At 37.5% G+C, this 17,611-nt stretch overlaps 1 long non-coding RNA gene across 1 annotated transcript in view; it reads left to right on the top strand.

Moving 5' to 3' along the window:
• LOC309644461 overlaps positions 1 to 17,611 on the top strand; it is a 144,503-nt gene that overhangs the window by 12,024 nt on the left and 114,868 nt on the right. The window contains exon 2 of the long non-coding RNA XR_014254439.1: positions 3,607 to 3,658. This is a non-coding gene — a long non-coding RNA (uncharacterized lncRNA). The remainder of the gene's footprint in view (positions 1 to 3,606; positions 3,659 to 17,611) is intronic.

The following is a 17,611-nucleotide window of genomic DNA, read 5'->3' as shown; positions in this document are numbered from 1 at the left end:
GTCACATTTAGCAGAAAAACGGCTTCTCAGTACAGTATCAGAATCACCACCTCCAAACCAACTGCACAAATCAGTGAAGATGGCTAATGACCCTTGCAGCTGCTACCAGAATCCCATTGCTTTTGGAATTTTCCATGTTACTAATAAGAGCATTTACCATTATCTGTAGCATGAAATTATGAGCACATACCATCAGTCTTAACCAGCTTGATACTTGAACTTACTTTCCATTACTGGAAACATTGCCATTTCTAAAGTCATCAGAAAGGGAGTTAATGGTGACTTATACACATTTCCTTCCCTGGGCCAAAATTTGGGAATTGCTGATGCTCATTTAATGGTGAATGGGGAAAGCCCTCTTGTGCCTGTCTGTCCCTCTGTCCTTTCTCTACCCATTGCTAGTAGAAGTAGGAGACGTAGCAAATATAATAACAGTTAAAATTTATCGAGTCTCTCATGTCCCACCGGCTATGCTCAGCATTTTCCGTTTTCAGGCAAGAAAACTGAAAGCCTTTTGACTCTCAGGCCCACAGTACATGGCTCCAAGCCCCACCCCTCCTGTACTTCCTACTCCAGACCCTAGAGTTTCATTCTCTTTCCTACTTCCCAGTTGTCATTTTTAGATGGGATGAAAAGTGTCCAGAAAAGTTGATCAAGCTTAAACCAGTAAAATTTTCTCTATTTCAGGGACATTTTTAGATGGTACAACAATGAGCAGTCAATGGATAGAGAGAGCAGGGGTGGTGCAGGATAAAACTAATAGCAGACAGGTCTGTGCATTACCTGTGGATTTTAGTTTCTTGTCACTCCATTCAATAGAGTGTGTTCTTTCTAGTGGCCAGAAGTCAAGGTGTTGCATAAAGCTCTTTAATTCCCTCTTAAACAACTGATTTGTTTCATGGACTTCAAAACTTATTATATCTCACAGAAACCAAACCCCTAAAGATGAGGATTGGAAACTTGAAAAGTGCTGACACAAACCTAATCCACTTGAAGGAAGACTGACAACTTCCTTTCCTTTGGATTAAGTTAATGGTGTATATTTTCATCTGGAAATAAGTCCTATTACTGATTTGGGGAGGCAGGGCTTCAAGAGATTTAAAATATCTTCAGGAGAGGAGAAGACAGTATTTATTGGGGTCACATTAAATTATTTACTGAATGGTTTCCCTTGGCTTTTTCTGAAAGAGAGAAACAAAAGATAACTCCTTTGGCTGGCCTCACTGGTAATACTCACTGTGCCAGACAACACCGGGCATTTGTTCATCCACAGTGAAGAGCAGGTCTCTTGCCTTGAATATCAGGGTGACCACCAGGATTTGAATGAAAGTAACAGTCAAAACAAATTCTGATATTTAGAGTTAACTCTTTCTTAGAAATAGACATGAGTGAGTGATGTTAATTAGATACATGTATTATTTTGTGTGTGGATAGATAGATGCTATTCTTGATTATAGAACTAAAGAATTGTTTTGGTTACTTTTTTCCTTTTTAGGAAACACTGTTTTCTAAACATAAAATCTAGCAAATATAGACATGTAGAAAGATGAAAATATTACTTAAAAAAAAATTCTGCCTTTTTTTTTTTTTTGATTACAAACCCCCAACTCTTTTTAGAACTTCTGCCTATGAAGACTTTGGTGGGAGGAAGTCCCGACCTCCTTCCTCAGAAGCATAAAGTGAACATATATATGTATTCCCCCCCCACCCCACCTCACAGATGCTAAGCTGTGGGCATGTGAGTTAGGCTCATGCAGTGGGAGGCTCCCTCTTGAGATGCTGAATTTTGAACAAGTGGTGCAGAAGTGACAGGACCTCTGGAACTCATTCACAGCAGTGATTTTTAGGAGGTAGCAGCCAAAGTGAGTCCAGTGGCCGTGGTGTCTCTGCACTGGTGACACCGGGACCCAGCAGCAACACACTGATGAGGCTACAGCTGCAGCCTGGCCTTGGGCTACGGATGCTGCTGCTGCTTGGTTCCTGATCCTTTCAAGCCTTGTTCCCTGGACTTCTCGTCACTTCCGTAAGCCAGACGACAGCCAACCAATACATGCCTTCCACGCCAGTAACCAAAGATGGCTTCTACCGCTTCCAACTCAGAGCCTGACTGATAAAGCCTTTATAGATATTTACTTTAAATTTACTTTTTTTGATGACTAATCAAATATTATTTATTATTATTAATAATAATAATATTATTATTAATATTATTATTATTTACTTTTTTTGCTAACCTGTGCTACATTGTAGAATACAAGAAAATATATTACCAAAAGAGAAAAAATGTTTAACTGTAATCCCACCATCCAGAGATAACAGATTTTAACATTTTGGTATATATCCTTCTCATGTTATTTTTAATACACAAGATAAGATATTTACTAGTCTTCTGCCTGCTTTTTGCTCGACAATTTATAATCAACACTTTTCCATTTCAAAGACACTCTTTGACAACATTGCTCTTTTTCTTTTCTTTTTAAAGGGGCGGGGCGGAGGAGGTGGGATTTATTGTGAAATCCTGATTTCAACTGAAGTGTAGTTTTTTTTTCCCCCTTGCTTTATGGAAGTATTAACAGATAAAAATTGTATATTGCTGTATATGGAAAGATATATATGTATCAGTGGTTCTCAGCTGGGGGTGATTTTTGCCCTCTGGGGATATCTGGCAGTGTCTGGAGTCATTTTTGGTTGTCACAAATGGGGGATGCTGTTGACAGCAGTGAGTAGAAATCAGGGATGCTGCGAGACGTTCTGCAGTGCACAGGAAAACCCCGCAGCAATTATCTGGCTCAAAATGGCAGTAGCAAAAATTGATTGTTGTGTGTATACACATAAATTTACTAACCCAGTTCTTTACTATCAGTTTGTTTCCAATTGTTCAATGTTATGATTAGTGCTGTTATAAATACCCTTGTGCAAACACACACCTTTGTACACATTACTAATTATTCCCTTTAGGTAAATATCTAGAATTAGAATTGGCAGAATAATAGAGATAATGGTTTTTAGAGCATTTTATAAACACATCTGGATTCCCATGCTAAGGGGTTGTACCACTTAATTCTCTCCTCGTCAGCTGGGTATCCTGTCATTTCCCATATCTTTATCGAAACGGTGCATGACCATTTGTAAATTTATAAATAATTGAATATTTTCTGGGAAAAATATAATTAATTCCATATGTATTTCTTTCATTACTGGCAAAATTGAAACAATAGAGTTAAAAATTGGCTCATCTCACTTTAATTATAATGCCATTAGTATTTAGTAAACATGATGCTGGCTATTGATTTGAGAATTGTTTAATGTTTAAGTTTAATAACTATAAATTGGTGTTGACCATTGGACAAATGATCTTGTTGTGAGTGAATCAATCTTTCATTCTTTGAACAAACGTCAAGGCTATGTGACCTTGAGCAAGTTACTAAATCTCTCAAGGTTGTGTGGGGTTCTGCACAGATATAGAGATAAGGAAAAAATGGAGATTGAATTTAGAGTAAATTTTCTCAGTTCGGGTACCTGGGAGAATTTGGAAGGAGTCGAGCAATGGGCGGTCAGGCTGAGTTTGCCTTTTTAGTAAAGCATTTTTCTTTTTATCTATTGCAGTAGCCTGGAGTCAGTCTTAGAAGCAGCCCCAGTCTAACCATACCTGCTGAAGGTAAGATGGGAGAAAGTGACACAGGCTCTGCCTTCATGGTGGCCACTGAGCCCTGGTACACATTGTGGCGGACTGGGTGCGATCCAGATGTCCCCTCCCAATGCCAGTGGCCTTTCACGCCTTCCTTTCCTCTGTGAATTCTAGATGTTTTTGTCTTTACTCCCCCAGGTGGAATATGTTTGTTTATATTCAGGACAAATGGAGACTTTCTTTCAGTCAAATTTTGTGTGTACTGCTTTATAGCCAGTGTTATTCCCATTTTCTGTGTCTAGTGCTGATACCAATTTCTCAATATCCCTTTGAGCATCTCAGTGGAATCTGAGAGAAGAGGTGGATGCGAGTGTTCAAATAGCCATCCTCCTTCATAGCCCCACTGCTTGCCTTAGTTCATCCCTTTGCTGGCTTCCTTTTTCTCATTTTAGGTTTGCTGTGGATTTCTTTTCCTGTTTATTACAGACATCTTGTTGAACCCTACTGAAGACATTTAAAAGGATTATTTTGGTTATTTCATTCTAGACTTTCTAGAAACCATCTCTCCTTAAAGTATTAAGGTTCATGTTCTCTTTCCCTGATTCTGTTTTTAATGGACTAAATATAATTTTCTAATTATTTCTTTAAGAAGGAGAGCTCTATAACAAAATTTAACAACTAAGAGTATTTCAGTTGCCAATTTGAACAGGGTTGTTTTCTTTTTTTTTTTATCAGTGCACACTTGGGAATAAGACTTGTGTAATCATATCAAAGCAGTAAAGTGTCCAAGTAGCTTGGACCTAATGCTTTTATAAAGAAGGAACGGGTCATGTGGGCCACTACAGAGGATGGTTGTATCCTGCAACGCACCTGGACTCTCAAAGCCCAGAAAAATGTTTATGTGCATCGTTGTTTGACCAAGTCCAGAATCCTATAGATATTCACTTCATGTCCTAATTGTGGATTATCCTTTTCCTGGTCTCACTATAAACCAGTAGGATGTGTTAACAAACAAAAACCTCCATCACACGTTTTGTATTTCAAGTGTTTCGTTTCTTGAGATGATATATTTTATGATGCGGTATCTTTATGTATTTGTAGCAGAGTGATGATGATGATAGAGAACATGTATTGAACACGTGTGGTTCAGTTAACTATTGCTGTGTAATGGAAATACAAAAGTGGGATGAAAGACATGAGTGTATGAGTTGGTTAAGAAGTTGTACAGTTTCGGGTGAGACATGGCTGGTCTAGGCTGGCTGGCTCGTTCATACAGGTGTGTCATAGTCAGTTCAAGATAAGCAAACTGCAGGCCTTGGCCGAGATCTACTCATCTCTCCTTTATGTGGTCCTCATTCTCTACCAGGATAGAGTGGATTTATTTTCATGCTGGAGACATGGTTCCAAGAGAAAACAAAAGCATTCAGGACCTCTTGAGGTGTAGGCTTGGAACTAGTATACCTTTACTTTTGCTCCATTGTTTTGGTCAAAACAAGGCAATAGGCCATGCCAGACTCCCAGGGTGGAGAAATAGCTTCCACCTTTTGACAGAAGGAGCTACGGTGTCACATGGCAAAGGGTATAGATACAGGGAAGGGTGGTGAACTGCAGCCATTTATGCAATCAGTCTACCATAACTTAAATATGGCAGGCCCTATATTACATATGCCTACGTATTAATTTAATTACCACAATATATAAAGCCATTATAATATCAGTATTCCTATCTGATGATAAATAATATGTAAGTCTGGGTGGGGAAGAAATGGAATGGTGCCCTGGCATGAGAAGAAACAATCTTTGTAGGAGATAGAGAGGGGGCTATTCCTTTTTCCCTACTATGTATTTCCAAATCAGAGAGAAGATAGCAACTTTCATGATAAGTTTTCTTTATCAAATGGTTAAGTATGTTAGAAACATTGTGCAATAAATTTCTGTTGCAAATGTTTCATTCATCAAAATTAAAAGTCCTTTGTACTGGCTATAGTTAAAATTTTAGCTTTGGTTGGAGTTGCAAGTTTATATTTCCAAATTTTTATCAATAATTAAGTATAATTTTGGAACAGGCCGATATGAGGACTACTTGTCAGATTCTATCTATTTAGAATCATAGAATCTACTCTGATACAGAACTTGGCTTTGGCAAGTTCTCTACTCCAGACTACTTCACCAAGTGGAACTTGCTGCCTGATGGGATTCTTAATGAGTTCTTTCTTCTGTTGAGGCAAAATCTGCCTTAATTCTACCCATGGGTCACATCCATGATCATCCTGTCTGGTACAACATTTCCCCATCATTGTCTATTCCCCCACCTTGTTCTAGTTTTTTTCATAGTATTTCTCATTTCCTTCTTATTGTATTCATTTTGATTTATTTGTATATTATCATTTTCCCCATTAGAATGTGGACTCCGTGAGGTCAGGGACTTGATTTTGTTCACTGCTGTATCTCCAGTGCCTAGAATAGTGCCTAGCACATAGTAGGCATTCAGGAAACATTGCTGAATAAATGAGTGCCTCTTTTCTACACATTACTCCTTGTTAGATAAGACTTTATATTGCTATTCAGTGTGTGTGGGGTCCACAAATGTGAGAATACTGCTTTCTGTATGTTTGCCAAAATTGCTGCAAGAGTGTTGAACAAAGTGGAGTTATAGTAAGAACAATATGGAAGGTGTGGAAGCTCCCATCACTGAGATATTGGGCAAAATCAATCACTTGTTATTCTAAGTTATGAATGTCCTACCAGCACTTTAATCCAAGCTATTTTCCCCATAACTAAAAATAAAATGGCATCTAGATCATATAAAACATGAGTAAAACCAGTAATATGTACAAAGAAAGGATCAGTGAAAAAGTAATGGACATCAGATTAACAAAATAAAGATATTCACAGAGGAAAATGTCAGATGTCTACCCTAGGGAGGGCATGGGAGGGTCCTTCTGTCTTAGAGAAGCTATGTCTCTCTTGTGGAGGTCTGTAGGCCATCTGGCTATGTGAGCCATTAAACATGCAAATAGATATCATTAACTACCCTTACTCTGATGCTACAAAACCAAATAATCCTCTCATCATTTTGCTTTTGGCACAGCTTGCCTACAGGGAAAGAATATGCAGTCAAGCTGATGCTAGTATCCTGTTTACTTGATAATTTTATTCTAATTTGAATTCAATAGTTGTCATTCTGGCAAAGCCCTTCAGTCTCTTTGAGCTTTATTAGTGTGATTCAGTATCCACAAGTCAGATCATCACCAGGACAATGACATGAGCATGTATCTGAGCTTGGAAGGCTGAGAGACAGACCCTGGACTGGGTTGAATTCATCATTCTGGACAGCCAAGTAGCCTTCCCTAGTCAGAGGTACTAACTGTTCTGCTGGGTGCGCAATACTCTGAATATCTACATTATTCAAATCAGGAATCACTTTATACATGTTCCCAAAGTAACCTTTGAGATATTTCCATCAAGAAGTCTAAGGGCTTTTTTCCCCCCAAAAAACAAACACATGCAAGGAAGTGACTGAAAGACTTAACACAGAGTATGTGCCTTGGTCCCAGGATAACCCCAACATTTATTTCCAAAAAATAGCTGATGTATTCATAAGAGAGGTCATGAATATTTTTCTCTGATTTTTCTGTGTTTTTGTTTACTATGGATTATTTCTTGGAATTTTGAAGCACTATTTTCCAATTAGTGAACTTAACGCATACCTACATTCTGTTGTGAAATCTAATGGCCAAACCTTTTATGTGCAGATTCTCACTGCAAACACCATTTTGTTTCTTCCTTTCTTTTACTCTTTTTTCCCCTTGTATTAAGTGACACAAAAGAGTTGTGATCTGCTCTGGGGAAATGAACACATTACTTGCTTGATGCAGTGTACAAGCTTAAACTTTAATGGATTCTTCAAGAAAGACCAGTTCACAGCCAGAATTCTTTTATCCCACAATTGTGACAGGGAAAGAGGAGCTGGGGATTTTTAACAGTAAAGAATAAGAAATACGGGAACTTTTTCAAAGGGTGAGACGATGTACAGGTTCTAAAAATATTCCATTTGCATTTAAAATATGCCCTTCTAGTCTACAAAGAATACAATTTTTTGTTAGATTTTTAGATAATTATACTGACATATTGGTGCTTTTAAAAGTCACTGGCCATCTATTATTTAGAATAAAATAGAGTGGATTTAGGTGTAAAAACATGCGTGAATGTATTCAACATAGTGAGAAATATTACTCATTTTTTCCCTTAGGCTTTAAGTTGAATAATAGCAGCACACTAGGCTATTTTTATAGCTTGTTTATTTAAAAATTAGTATTTCTAATGCTAAAGTCAAAAGTTTTCTTCCACTGGTTTTGGTCAACCCTTATTACACAACTAATTCCAGTACAGTCAAGTCACACTTTCTTCCATTTGTACACATGTCAATGCAAGCTGAGCCAATAAATAAGTAAATAAGTAAATACATTCATATCATGTGCTTAGTATGGCTAGACACTGTGGGTAAAGAAACAAAGAGGTTAAAATACAATCATCACCTTTGAGAAGCTTATAAATCAATTGTTCTAGCAAAGCTTGGGCTTTGTTTTTTTTTTTTTTTCACACACACACACTGTATTTTATTTTTACAAGAGATAAATAGACTGACACCAAGCATTGTACATGGATGACCACAACAAAAGCAACAATGATTGCCATTACCAAACATGAAACACACTCATACTATGTCATAATATAAAGCTTGGGCTTTGGATTCAGTAGGAAGGGTGTGGGGAGATGAGACCCAGCTTTACCATTCACTGATGGGTGGCTCCATCTTGGACAAGTAATAAGACCACTGAAGACTGTATTTTCCTCCTCTATGAAATGGAATTTTTAAATTTGTTAAGATGAAATAAAATAATATTCTTTAAAAATCTAGCTCAGTTCCTGGCGTAGATAAGCAGTCAAAAATATGAGTTATGACCTATTTATCCATTCATCATTCCATCCATTTATTGATCCAATAGACATACATACTATGGCACTATTTAGGTATTAGAAATACAAAAGATGAATGGTGCCCTTCCCTCCCTGGGTCTACCACAAAATGGGGGAATCCAAAAACATTGTTGCTAGGATAAAATTTCCATTATTCAACTAAATGCACATTTATAGAAAACTTTTACTCTGGTTATTCCATATGTCATATGTCTCTGTCATGGAGCAATTAGATAAAATAATAGAATGATAAAAAACTGAAGCTAATAATTACCGATTGCATATTATATGGCAAATACTTGTAATATCTGAACTCAAATATTATTTTAAACAATAATGAGGGACTTCCCTGGTGGTCCAGTGATTAAGACTTCGCCTTTTAATGCAGGGGGTGTGGGTTGGATCCCTGGTTGGAGAGCTAAGATCCCACATGCCTCGTGGCCAGAACCAAAACATAAAACAGAAGCAATATTGTAACAAACTGAATAAAGACTTTAAAATGGTCCACATCAAAAAAATCTTTAAAAAATAACAATAATGAAAAGCAAATCACTGTGAGGTACATTTAAAATTCCTGTTTTACACACTGGGAGATGGAGGCTAATCAGTCACACAAATAGCTATATCTGGAGCATAAACTTAGTTGTCTTTGACAGCAATACTGCAAAACTTGTAATTGTGTGGCAGACATAAACTGTTAGAGAAGTTCAATGAAGCCATGGAGCGATGTACAGCAGACATAATTCAGTCATCTTTTATTGATGTGTCATAGGTAAAGCACTATGCTAGCAGCTCTCCAAGATAGCAGTAGATGGCTATGAGATTACATTCCTGGTCCTACCTTCCGATAACTTCCCTTTTTCAGGCCCTAACCTCATGGTCCCCGTGGAAGCTACCATATTCTTACAGGACTCTATTATCCTGTTCACAATCAGTTGTTTCAAGGATGACGCTTGACCGATGCCAGTGAGTCCCATTCATAAGATTTGGGATTTAAGAGCCAGACAGCTGAGGTGACTAAATCTGTGCTGCTATTAGGACTTGGTACAATTTATATAAATTCAACCTACACTGGGTTTAATAGTAAAAGGAATCCATAGGCTCATTTAAGTGAAAATTTCAAAGTAGTATTGGATTCATATTAGTGACTGAGACATTCAGAAGATGTTTTTCAGAACCCAGTTTCTCCCTGTGTCTCTTTTGCTCCATGGTGGAATCTTTATTTTCTAACTTCATTTGATATAACCCCACAACTTCCAGACATTTTCCTTTTGATACCAAATAGTACAGCAATTCCAAACCTCATATTCTTATGCCATACAGTCTAGGGATAAAGAATCTTCTACTAGTCCCCAAATATTGTTTGGTGTTCGTTCTCTTATATTAGTCCAAATTAGGCCTTGCGTACATTCCTGTACCAATCACTGTGCCTAAAGTTGGGATAGATAACTGGGATGTAAGATTAAACTAGTTTAAGCTTATCTGTGTCTAAACCTGGAGTCATGGATGTGCTGAATATTTACAAAGTGTCATATCTGGATATGGAATATAGGTAGAAAATTGAAAAAAATCAAAGCACAGTTGGTAGGAAAAATTTAGGGGAAATGAATGCTAAAGCGGTATATGTATTATCTTTATATAATATATAATATATAAAATATATTGGGTTGGCCAAAAAGTTCATTTGGGTTTTTCCATAACATCAAAACCTGAGCAAACTTTTTGGCCAACCCAATACATATATATTTATAATTGTATATTATATAGTTATATATACAATATATATATATAACTATATATAAATACGAAATCAGATTTGATCCAGGTCTGTCTGGTTTCAGTGCCTGCTTCCATTGGAGTTTTTTACAAGACGCAGAATCCAGCTGATTAATTTAACCTTGTCTTCCTACAAAAGGAACCACATAAAGGCATTTATTGGAAAGCTACTAAATAGTTCACAAAATGGAAGTGCTATAAAAGCAGGCCTATGAGAGAGAAGAATCAGCAAAATCAGGGAACCTTAGAAGTGGGATCACATGGTCAATTTCTTTTCAGTTCTGCCACCAACTTTCCATCCCTTTCCTGAAATATACAAGTGTATCTTGGGCCTTGTCTGGATTCTGTGTCTACCCTTATAAGGGAGTATTGGTCCAAATATTGCAACTCTTTGGATCCACATGGAATAAAAGGATAGGGTGTTTACCAAAGGAAGGAACATTGAATAGCTTCTCCAAGGTGCTCAATCCCCTTTAAAGCCCCATCTTCCCTACAGACTTCAGGCCCCTTTGAGCCTTAGAACAGCCATGTTTGTAACAAAAATCAGGCACGTCAACAACTGGGCTGAAATTATTTGCAGTTTTTAACACTGTTTGTGTCACATAGATATATCCTCAGAACTATTATGTTGAACATAATAGTATTTACGTATTTAAGTTTACCTTGGGTGTAAGACATACTAATACATGCTGGAAGCTTCCCTATCAGACTCTTTGTATAATAGATTCCTAAACACAGGCAATAAGGATTCATTCCCAATTTCCCACTATCACTTGCAACTGAATGCATTAACGCCAGTGAAGGCATTATGTAAAAATCACCTTGGCAGATCAAAACAAGCAAAGCTAGTTCAGAGTGCGGAGAGCTGAAAAAATTCTCTAACAGTCACATCCTGAAACTGCAGGGCTTAGAAAAGCAAAGGCACATCAAAATTAAGTAAACTAAATCATTTAAAAAGTCTGATCTCACTGCTGTATTTTTCAATCCCCAAACCAGTCTTTAAATAAAAAGAACTAGTTGGTGAGATTTTGCTGCTTTCAGAATTCAGAGATTTAAAACTGAAAATAATTGCTATGTATCGGTGACCTCAAATACATACTTGAAATCATTTTATATGTCAGATTGGTATCTCAAAAGATCTGTATAAATCAGGGTATATTTAAAGTATCACAGAGGCACTGATGATAAAAAAAATAGTATTCATATAAATCAAATGATGAGCCTCTAATTGAATTCGTTTTTAAATACTTATTTGAGTTTGATGGTCCATCCTTTCAAATACTTCACATGTTACCCTTCCTTTCTTACCCTTCTGTCTCCATTGTCTTTTCCCCATTCCCCAACATACATCTTTTGTTTATTTATTCATTTACCAAATATTTGTGTATGACACTGTCTGGGCATTGGAAATAAAATAGTGAGCAGTGTATCAATAATCTCTGTCCCCATGAACACTTATAGTCTAGTTGGGAGGAAAAAGACATTAAACAAATAATCAAACGCACACACATATACATACATAATTATAACAAAAAAATACAGTTTGTTGTAAGAATATCATTTGGGCTACCTAATCCAGACTGGGGAACCAGGAAGGCTGTATGTGGAGTTAAGTAGGCAAGTGGGATGCTCACATGTGTGGAGGAGATGGAAGAGCATTGCAGACAGAGGGAACAGCATGTACAGAGATGCTACTGCCAAGGAGAGCAAGCTTCCTGTGAGGGCCTGAAAGAAGGGCAGTATGACTAGCCATCAGGGCATGTAAGGAAGAGTGGACTCAGATGAGTCTGGGGAGGGAGGTCAGGGGAGAGACCATGGGAGCACGAGAAAGCCCTGGAAGAGATTAAGCAAGGAAGGAAAAAGATCAGACGTGCATTTTAAAAGATCTCTCTAGCTACTTGGTGAAGAATACATTGGAAGAAAGCAGAAACAGATACAAAGAAAAACAGTTTGGTGGCCACAGCAGTAGGCCAGGTAACAGAAACAGATTTGGGTTTCAGTTTGTCTCTAAGTCCCTTTGGTCAATTTCCTTAACCAGTTAGAGCTTTATTATTCTTATCTGTAAAATGGAAATAAAGATAATATTTCTCCAATATGGTATCTGTGAAGACTGAGATGTAAGTTATGGAAAGTGATTACCATGGCACATAGTACAATAAGTCTTTTATCACTATGAAATATTAACTTTTAACCTCTGGTAATATTCCTTGTTCTGAAGTCTACGTTGTCTGATGTTAGTGTAGCTATCTTTCCTTTTGATTAGTACATGCATGTTGTAACTTGTTTTTATCCTTTTACTGATATCCCATTGTTTTCTTAATATTTAAGATAGATTTCTTGCCAATTTCTGTTTGGTTCTTCTCCATTCAGTATCTGTGGTCAGAAAACTTCCTCCTGATAGAAAGTCTAGATAATCATAGAGCTCACCTCCTTTGGCTTCATTCCTCTCATGGACCACACTTCTGTGTGATCAAAAGTCCTACACTTCTGTCGAGTATCCTTAAACAGCGATTTCCTATATCCTGTCCAGTTTTCTAGCAAGAGGTTACATTCTGGGCTCGTTACATGCATCTGGAAATGAAAGTGATGTGACATTTGACCAGAGACTTGAATGATGATGCATTTTATATTTTAACTTAGTTCTAACCAGTATTTTTTTTTAACTTTGAATTTCTACAATCTCTGAAGTACCTACTAATAACTAACAGTATAAGTAAAGTTATCTTCTAAGTAGTTTAAGCTTCCAGTACCATTCATTTGATATTGACATGACATTCTCACAATGACTTCAGGATTCTGAAACTTCTAAACATCATGAAACAAAATGGTTATTCTGGTACAAAAAATATCCCATTAAAATCTTAAAGTAGAACATTATTGAGTGTTTAAAAAGGTAACGTGTGGGCCCCAAATATGTAAAATTGATATGGGGGGGACCATCAAAATCTACTTAGAAGACATTAAGTTATTTACAAAACACTTTATTAACAGCACTTGCTACTTGATGTTTAATAACCCAGCCCCTCAAATGATATATATCACTAGAATTAATGTCAATGAAAATAATGCCTAACATGCAGTCTTTTCCTGTTTTTATTTTATTCCATTTCCTGAACTCCTTGATATAGGCTCAAATTCTTGGTTGTAGCAAGGCCAGAGAGAGCAATTTAAGCGGTATACTTGTAAAATATCCAATACTCCCAACTAATCCACGCTGGCTACTGAGAGAAGGAAATCTGCCTGCCGGGTGAGAGTCCCCAGGCAAAACAGGTATATCATTGTGAGTGGTGAAGCACATGTTTACGTATTCTGACTTAGACGAGCCATGGAAGGTTCTCAGGAATCTCTTGAGCAGACAGGCCCAGTGAAATTTCTTTTCCAACATTCTACTTTAATTGCAACTCCGTTGCAACTGCTTCATTGGTCTATGGAATAAATTCTTGCCAAACTCATTTCAATCCTTTCACCAAAATCGAGCTGAATAGCTCACATGTTGTTTTGCTCTGGATTAGTGTTTATCCCATAGTTATGTAGTTTTTCTCATTTTGGTATCTTTAACCTAAGGAGAGGACTCAGTGACCAGAACAGATAGAAACAGCAGCTGGTGGAAGCTTTGATTCTCTTCACTAAACTCCCCCGGAGCCCTCAACAGAACTTACTCTGGTCTTCACAGATGTGCAAACGTCATCAGGCCTTCTTCTTTCTTAATTCATTGCTATCAAATAAATATGAAAACTCTTTGGGTTTGACTACATGACCAAAGGAATTCAACAAAGCATGTTGCATTAGTTTCCTGCGGCTGCCGTAACAAAGTACCACAAACTGGGTGGCTTAAAGCAACATACATCTATTTTCTCATAATTCTGGAGGACAGAAGTCTGAAATCAAGATGTCAGCAGGAAGATGGGAAAACCAAATGTTTAGTAAACCAATGTTTGCAAAGCCATGCACATAAGTCTTTCTCATGTAAAAAGTTATCTCTGGTCATAGCTCTCTTCCTGGTACAGGCCCCCTATCTAAATTATTTCAGGCAGTCAAGGGAAAGGTTAAAAAAAAGCTCTTCCTGAGTCTGTTAGGCCTTGATTGCCTTCAGCTCAAAACAATTCACGAGTCAAAGCGGCATATTTGGGGTCACATATTCTGCTTCTTCTAAACCTATATCATACACAGAATCTTTCAAACTCTGATATCTGTCCATATCATTATTTTTCTCATTTTTCCCCAAATGCAAATGTTACTTCTCATACTATTGTATATACATACGTATTCATTCACCTATAAACTGCTATTATTCTCATGCTAATATGCTCAATTTCACATGTTTCTTACTGTTTCCATGTAGGTTGCTAGACTGACAATCTCAGGAATTATCTTTTCAAAGAGCTACATTTTTATTCATAACTGGCCAAAGTTCTTCATTTCCTTTTCTTCTTTTCTCCCCTTCTGTTATCTCCTAAATCTCTCCTTAGGAGCTCAGTTGTTTTTTGTTTCCTGTCATTTTTCTTTGTTCAAGTGTTTCCTTCATTTCCCTGTAATAATTTTCCTGTGAAACTGTACCTTTTCAATGTGTGCCTGTAGTGCTTTGGAATCAGATAATGTAGAATTTGATGTGATCACGTGATATTGTGATTTATAATATGAAATATATATTTGCTCTTCATCCCGTTTCTGACATAGAGCTCCTAAAACCCTGAAAATCTCTCCTGGTTCTTTCTGAATTACACCTTTTTAAAACATTTCTCTGAGTTCTCTGAGCCATTCTAGCAGATTAATCGAACCCGAGGAGGGGGTCTTGGGGAACATCTGATTTGTAGCCAGTTGGTCAGAAGTATAGTAACAACCTGGACTTGTGATTGGTGTTCTGAGTTAGAGTTGTTGGAAACTCTAATTTGTAGCTGGCTGGTCAGAACCACAGGTAACAACCTGGACTTCCCACTGGCCTCTGAATTAGGGGGTGGGGAGGAGGGTGGAATTCTGTAGGACTGAACCTTTAACCTGTAGGATCTGATGCTGTCTCTGGATAGGCAGTGTCAGAATTGAGTTGAATTCTTGGACACCCTGCTGGAGTCCGAAAATTGTTGGTATAAGGGGAATACACACCCCCACCCCAGGTTGGTAATTGAGTCTCAGACAACTAAACAGATCATGATAAAAATAATGTCTTTCCAAGCCTCTTTTGTAACATCTAATCTAGGAAAGAAATCAGAAATTATCCAGCCTGGGATCATGATTCACCTTATAACTTAACTGTAAATCGTCTCTTCATCTTGTACTTAACATCTAATTTCTACTCTCCTAAAACCCAAACTGATGTCTACAGTAGCCATCAGAGATGACGGTCTGCGGTGGAATATGGGAAGACAATGTGGACTATAGACATTTATTTTCTTTTTTGTAGAGTCTAGTTTGGGCATTTTGTTTGTGTTTTTGTGGGATTTTCAGGGTTGCTGTCAATGAACGATGCATGGCCATGGGAAATTGAGTCCTAAAGTTAAATAGGATAAACCAGAATTGAAGCTTTTACTATGAGGAAATTTCTCTTTGAGGTGATATGTCTAACAGGACTTCAAACCTTACCTTAAAGATGACATGGGGAATATTAGCAGAGTTCGAAGTGGGAGCTAAAGTAACTAATGGTGTTCTTACTTCCTCTATTGTTTTTTGACTCACATTTTCCCTCTAACTCTCCCTGACAAACACTCTGTAGTGACTACACTTTTCATTTTGAGTAAAATGCAAAAATGCATAAATGATATGTTGCTCTGGTACCTCTATCTAATCTCATTGCGTGCCCTGCCCCCTTGCTGATTTGCTACCCAAACCTCCTCTTCCTTAAAGTCACTGAGCTCTTCCCCTTCTCACTGCCTTTATTCTTACTTTTATTTTGGGGCTTAAGCCTCTCTTGGAGATTTTTATGACACTGTCAAATATCACTTCCCACCTCTGTCAAGCCCATCGCTCTCTACCATATCACCCTTTTAAATTTCATTGGTTCACTTACTGTCTTCATTAGAATATAAGCTACAAGAGAGCAGAGATCTTGTGTGACTCGTTTGTTGCTATACTCTCTCAGTTCTGAGATAAATGTGCCATACTTAATGGGTTCTCCAAAATATTTTTTTGAAAAATTAAATATGTGTTCCCCCTTTCTCATTCTTATAGTAATGAAGGATGGAGTAGTTTGCACCCACGTGTGAACAGTAGAATAAAATTAAAACTTTTCCAATAAGAACTGCAATAAAGTTATTCTTTACTCTGCTTCACCTCAGTCTTTGAATATGAAAAGCCAGTGGAAAAGGGGTTACAAACCTGCATCCAGACCTGGACTAGAGTGAAGCAAGGGTGCCTAGGATGCTAAATTTAAAGAAGAACTTACTCTTAGAGCTGTACAAATGGTGACTCTGCAATTGGGTGACCCTGGAAGTGAGTGCCTCCTTAAATTTTGTGCCCTAAGTCTCTTGCTTCCCCTTGGCCCTGGCCCTGCCTGTGTCTTACTAAGGGTGATTTGGGAGCTTAAAACAGGGTCCTACCATAGAATCAGGTTATTTTTTCTTGCGTTAGAAGTACGGTTGCCTGATAAAAATACAGCCCACCCAGTTAAATTTATCCAATAAACAACAAATATTCCTTTTAGTATAAATATGTCCCAAATATTGCACATTGTTATACTAAATTTTTTTTTGATGTTATCTGAAATTCAAATGTAAGCATGCATCCTGTATTTTTATTTGCTAAACCTGACCACACCTACCTGGAAGTTTTCTAGAGGTAATGATCTCATGACGGTTATGTTGTGGCAGATTTCACCTCAACAAGAATCTCATAGAGGGAAGGCCTCATCTGTCCCATGAAGTAGCATCTCAATCGTGAAAGGCCAGGTTGAGAGTCTTGTGAGTCATTGCCATGCTGTTCTCATCTCTCCAACCCTCTCATTTTTCTCTGCAGTGAGAACATATCAGATCAAGTAAACGTTACCACTCAAAGCTTTCATAAAACATTGAAAATTTAATTTGACTTTCTCAAAGCAGCCAAGCCTGCTTTAACTGTTTGAAAATTTGGTATATTTACTAATAATGGATCCCCAGAGATTTGTGCTCTACAGCCGGGAGAGGACTGAGCAGATCCCTTTGGTTCCACTACATTCTTTCCAAGAGGCTTTAATATATGCCAGATATACAGCTTGTAAATAAAACCCCCTTTAACACAGATTGTATTATGTCTTCTGGA

Source organism: Balaenoptera physalus (assembly GCF_965194825.1).
Source record: "Balaenoptera physalus genome assembly, chromosome: 16".
Taxonomy (NCBI): domain Eukaryota; kingdom Metazoa; phylum Chordata; class Mammalia; order Artiodactyla; family Balaenopteridae; genus Balaenoptera; species Balaenoptera physalus.
The sequence above is the reverse complement of the archived record's forward strand: the minus strand, read 5'-3'. Positions and strand labels throughout refer to the sequence as shown.